The sequence below is a fragment of the Vitis riparia genome, chromosome 9 (assembly GCF_004353265.1).
Source record: "Vitis riparia cultivar Riparia Gloire de Montpellier isolate 1030 chromosome 9, EGFV_Vit.rip_1.0, whole genome shotgun sequence".
In the NCBI taxonomy this organism is placed as follows: domain Eukaryota; kingdom Viridiplantae; phylum Streptophyta; class Magnoliopsida; order Vitales; family Vitaceae; genus Vitis; species Vitis riparia.
This window is the reverse complement of record NC_048439.1, coordinates 9,386,378-9,391,778: the sequence shown is the minus strand read 5'-3', so window position 1 is coordinate 9,391,778 and position 5,401 is coordinate 9,386,378. Positions and strand designations below refer to the sequence as shown.

The 5,401-nt window shown below is 33.8% G+C and overlaps 1 non-coding gene across 1 annotated transcript; it reads right to left on the bottom strand.

The window, feature by feature from the left end:
* Window positions 1-4,194: 4,194 nt before the first annotated feature.
* On the bottom strand, window positions 4,195-4,301 carry LOC117922802. Its single transcript, XR_004652560.1, has one exon. It is a non-coding gene; the product is annotated as a small nucleolar RNA R71 (small nucleolar RNA).
* Window positions 4,302-5,401: the final 1,100 nt, after the last annotated feature.

Sequence of the window (5,401 nt, the reverse complement as noted above, 5' to 3'; positions counted from 1 at the left end):
CATTCAAAAGATTAATACATAAAATTAAAATGTGTCAACTCAAGGATCTATCATTAGATTAGTATGAGGATATTAACATGAAAGGGAGCGTGTTTCTAAAAGAATGCCAATATATTATACTGTTTTTTTCTTTATTGAGATTTTATCTCATTAGTTTTTACTAACCAAGTTTTTAACTAGGTAATTCTAACAAACCAAGATCAACTTAAAAAAATTATAAAAATGTTGTACTCTTTTTCTTTTATTAGGTTTTTCTCAAAGAATTTTTTACTAATAAGGTTTTAATAGGCATATTCTTTTAATATGATGGACTGGTAAGAAAGAATACTATAAATGACCATTAATAGAGGATGATCGCCACCTTTAGTTTTGTAAATTAAAATATTTCCATTTACTTAATTTGTGAAGTGATAAAATTTTAATTCTAGGTTCCATTTGTGAAACTATAAAAGAGAGTATCTCACCCCATAAATGAGATATACCAATCTTGAGAAGCAATTTTCTTCCCTCTCTCTCCTTTATTCCTTTTATTATTCATTTCTTTTATTGTTTCAATTTTGTAATATACCAATCTATAAGGACTAGGAATGCTTTAAATTTAAAAAAAAATAATAATTTCTTTCATTTAATTGAAATATTAAGTTATTTTTTACTATACTTACAAAAAGTAATCCTAAGTGTCTCTTAACTTTCATTCTCTTCATTAAGAAGATTAGATCAAGATTAAATCCTTGATCTATCTCATCATTAAGTAAAATGTTAAAATGTTAAATTATCCTAGGAAACAGCAAAAGCTAGTAGATTGTAAATTTTCTTTGGTGGTGTAAGCTTGGAGCGTTTTTCAAAAAAAATTATATAATATTTATTTTAACAAAATTTTGTTTCTAAATTTGAAATATTCTCAATTTTTTTTTATGTTTTTTCATATTTTTTATAAATAAATTTTGTCTAAATGTTTTATTTTCAATCATTCTTTATATTTATATAATAATTTTTTAATAATCCCAAAAAAACAAATGAAATAAGATAAAAATAAAAACAATTAAAAATAATTAAAATATATTTTTAAAACCCTATTTTCAAAATAAGTTCTCAAAAAATAATTCTTTATAAAATAAAAATTATCAAAAGTATTTTTAAATTTAGAAAACTATTTTTTATTTTTAAAAATAAACAATCTATTTTAAAAAATAGTTGCTCCAACACATCTAAAGTGTAAGACTCTAGAAATGCCCCACAACATAAGGAACAATTGAACAACCTTATAACAAGGCTAAAACCACCATGAGCAGGCTGCAAAATCTAGCTCAATACATATAATAATTATAGTTGTTAACTCACAAAACGTATTATGTATCGTTTTTCTCTTTTTTCATACCATATATTGAAAGTTTTTTTATATAAAGAAAAATAAATAGAAAAATATGTACAGATGCAAATATCTAATAAAAATATGAAGTATAAAATATTATATATCCAATTTTATGCAAGATAATAGGATCTAAAGAGTTGATCTATATCATATTATATGAAAACACTGAATGTTAACGTTTTAATAAATTCAAATTAATGAACTATAATTTTAATATATAAATTCATCACATAATTCATAAAAATAAACTTTTTCAATTTTTAACTATGATTTTTAGTTCCAAATTCTAATATATATGTATGTATATATGTATTATGTATATATGTATATGTGTCATGTGTCTTTATTTGTTATCTACAAAGTTTCAACTTGTCTTACATGTTATCTTCAAATTCCTTTTCTACCAAAATAAAAAATAAAATAACACATTAATCACCATCATTTTTCATTGTCAACATTTTGATTACTACTCAAAAAGTGATATTTCATAGCTTTTAATTAACTCTTTTAAACACTTTTGAGTAGTAGTTATCACCTTTTAACTCAATTGGCATGTTAAGGACCCTTGCAATCAATTTTAATAAAAAATGTGTTAAGTTTTGGTGTTTTGATAGCTTTTTTATCACCAAAGCAATCTGAGATTGAGGAGAGTTCTTTGGAATCCATGCAAGGAGTATACCCGGACAGGGCATCCGGATACACCATCGGAGGGCATCCGGACAACATATCCGGATAAGATGCTATTGTTCATCCGGACAACATTCCACTCGGGTAGGATTTGTACCCGGCTATCGCCATTTACACCCGGATGCGCGCCGCCATTTTGCACTCGGCTGCCGCGCACTTTCCACCCAGATGTTCACATCCGAAATTCTGACGCCGGATGGGAGAGGAGGCGTTTCAACTTCTCCGGACGGACATATCCGGATCATCTGATAGCCGCTTACCCGGATGGGAGAGCAGCCATTCTACACAGTGCTGTTGTGTTCTCCTGAAGCTTCCTGATATTAGCCACCGATATTTTGGGATATTTTGAGATATTTTGTTTTAGATATTTGTTATCTAAGTTCCCAAAATCTCCTTGTAACCCGCCAATTATAGGATTCCTTAGCTATTAAGTTTGGAAAAAGGATAAATAACCTTTTTTATATTATTATTGTAATTTTTCCTTATATATATCTCCGGGGAGCCTGTTCTCAGGGGGAGAGAGGGGGGACGACGATCAATCTTTTGTACAGTTTTGCAAAGAAGTAAAATACAGAGCCTTTGCTCTACTTTACCTTCTCATTTTAATTATATTTTCTTGGAAGCTAAACAACCTCTGAGGATGTTTTCCCAGAGGATGAGAGGCTAAACCTTTGGTTTCCTGGAGTGAAGGAAGCTAGGTGAAAAGTCCAGATGCAAAAGTGGAAAACCCTCGTGCCTTAAATACAGGTAGTTGGAGTTCATAAATGACTTTTAAATCTAAAGTTTTGCTTTAAATCCCTTAGAATCACTTTGAATGGTCAATACATGGTAAGCTTTTAGGTCTCTATGGATACTTATTGTTAGATCCACATAAGACCATTAGTTATCATGTACGAGCCATTGGAAAGTGGCTCAAGGTGAAGACCCATAGTGTCTAAAGCCATTAATGGAACTTAACTACCATTTCTATTGACTTTTTATGGATTAAATCTTCATTGTTAAACCTATACCGGTTCGGGAAACAACCATCCTTTATGTTGTTGTCCCCAATACGAGGAGAAAAATCTGGAATTACCCATTTTGCATTCTGAACTTGATCCTAGCAACCTTTAGCTCCGGGAGACTTTCTTTCTTCCATTTTTACCTAGTTCTATGTTAGTTTAGTTTCAAACACCACTTTCAAAACAAATTTTATTTTCTTTTAAACTTTAAGTTTTTGACAAAGGAAATCACCAGATTCAATTTCTAATCTTGAGTCTATCACTGGTAGAGTGAAAACCCATCCCAGAGTTCGACCCTAGAGCTGCTATACTATAGTAGCTTTGCTACGCCAGTATAAGGTCATAGGAGTTATAAATATTTTTTATTAAAATACCCGACTGGGCACAAATCAAAATGGCGCCATTGCTGGGGATGGTGCCACGATACAGTGATACAACTTTTTAGAGGCTACTTGTGATTTCCATCACAAGTTTGGTGAATTCTTTTTTTACTAACTTCATTTCCTTTCTTTTAATTATAGAATTCCTTTTGTTAAGTTTACTTTCATTTTATTTTTTTTTCTAACCTTAACCTTCTTCTAGTTTTCTTTTGTTTTTGTTGTCTTTGTTTTGTTTTCAAGGAAGTTGTAACTTGTGCATGCCCTATTGGATTCGGGACCAAGAGGGAAGACTAGTAAGGATAGAGAATCCTCAAGACATAGAGTTGGATATCTGTGTAAACATCATGGACCCTCCACAAGAGGATCAGAATTCTCAACACGGTCAAGAGGATAATCCAAATGCATATCTATCCATGAGGGATAGAATTCACCCACCAAGGATGAGTGCACCCTCATGCATCGTACCTCCTCTTGAGCAGCTGATTATAAGGCCCCATATTGTGCCCCTCCTACCAATTTCCATGGAATGGAGAGTGAGAACCCATATGCCCACATCAAGGAGTTTGAGGAGGTGTGCAATACTTTTAGAGAGGGAGGAGCTTCAATAGACTTGATGAGACTCAAGCTATTCCCTTTTACTTTGAAGGACAAGGCAAAAATATGGCTTAACTCTTTAAGGCCAAGGAGCATAAGGAATTGGGTTGATCTTCAGGCCAAATTTTTGAAGAAATTTTTCCCCACCCATAGGACCAATGGGTTGAAGAGACAAATCTCAAACTTTTCTGCAAAAGAAAATGAGAAGTTCTATGAATGTTGGGAAAGGTATATGGAGGCCATCAATGCTTGTCCTCATCATGGCTTTGATACATGGCTCTTGGTGAGCTATTTTTATGATGGGATGTCTTCCTCCATGAAGCAAATTCTTGAAACCATGTGTGGGGGAGATTTTATGAGTAAGAATTCGGAAGAAGCCATGGACTTTTTAAGTTATGTATCTGAGGTATCAAGAGGATGGGATGAGCCCAACTCAAGAGAAATGGGAAGGATGAAATCTCCTGTAAATCCAAAGGGTGGAATGTACATGTTAAGTGAAGACACGGATATGAAATCTAAGGTGGCAACAATGGCAAGGAGGTTGGAAGAACTTGAGTTGAAAAAAATGCATGAAGTCCAAGCCATTTCCAAGACACAAGCCCATGTCATGCCATGCACCATTTGCCAATCATGTGATCATGTGGTAGATGAATGCCCAACCATCCCAGCTGTGAGGGAGATGTTAGGTGATCAAGCCAATGTTGTGGGGAAATTTAGGCCCAACAACAATGCACCTTATGGAAACACCTATAATTCAAGCTGGAGAAACCACCCAAATTTTTCTTGGAAACCAAGGCCACCTCCATACCAACCACAAGCCCAAACCCAAGCACCTCAACAAACCTCTTCAGTGGAGCAAGCCATTGTGAACCTAAGTAAAGTCATGGGTGACTTTATGGGTGAACAAAAGGCAATCAACTCCCAATTGCACAAAAAAATTGAAAATGTTGAGGGTTCTCAAATTAAGAGAATGGATAGGATGCAAAATGATCTATCTCAGAAGATAGATAATATTCAATACTCCATCTCTAGGCTTACCAACCTCAACACAGTGAATGAGAAAGGAAAGTTTCCCTCTCAATCAAGCCAAAATCCAAAGGGTATTCATGAAGTTGAAACCCAAGATGGGGAGTCTTCAAAGTTGAGGGAGGTCAAACCTGTGATCACCTTGAGGAGTGGGAAGGAGGTTGATCAACCCTTACCTAAGTTGAGGCAAGATGAAGAACTCATGTCAAGGAGAACCTTGGTTAAAGAGAGCAATAACCAAAAAGAAAAGAGTGGGAAGAAAAATGCATCTAATTCAAGCATTGAAGAAGAGTCACGGATAGTGATTAAAGAGGATATGATGAAGAAACATATGCCTCCCC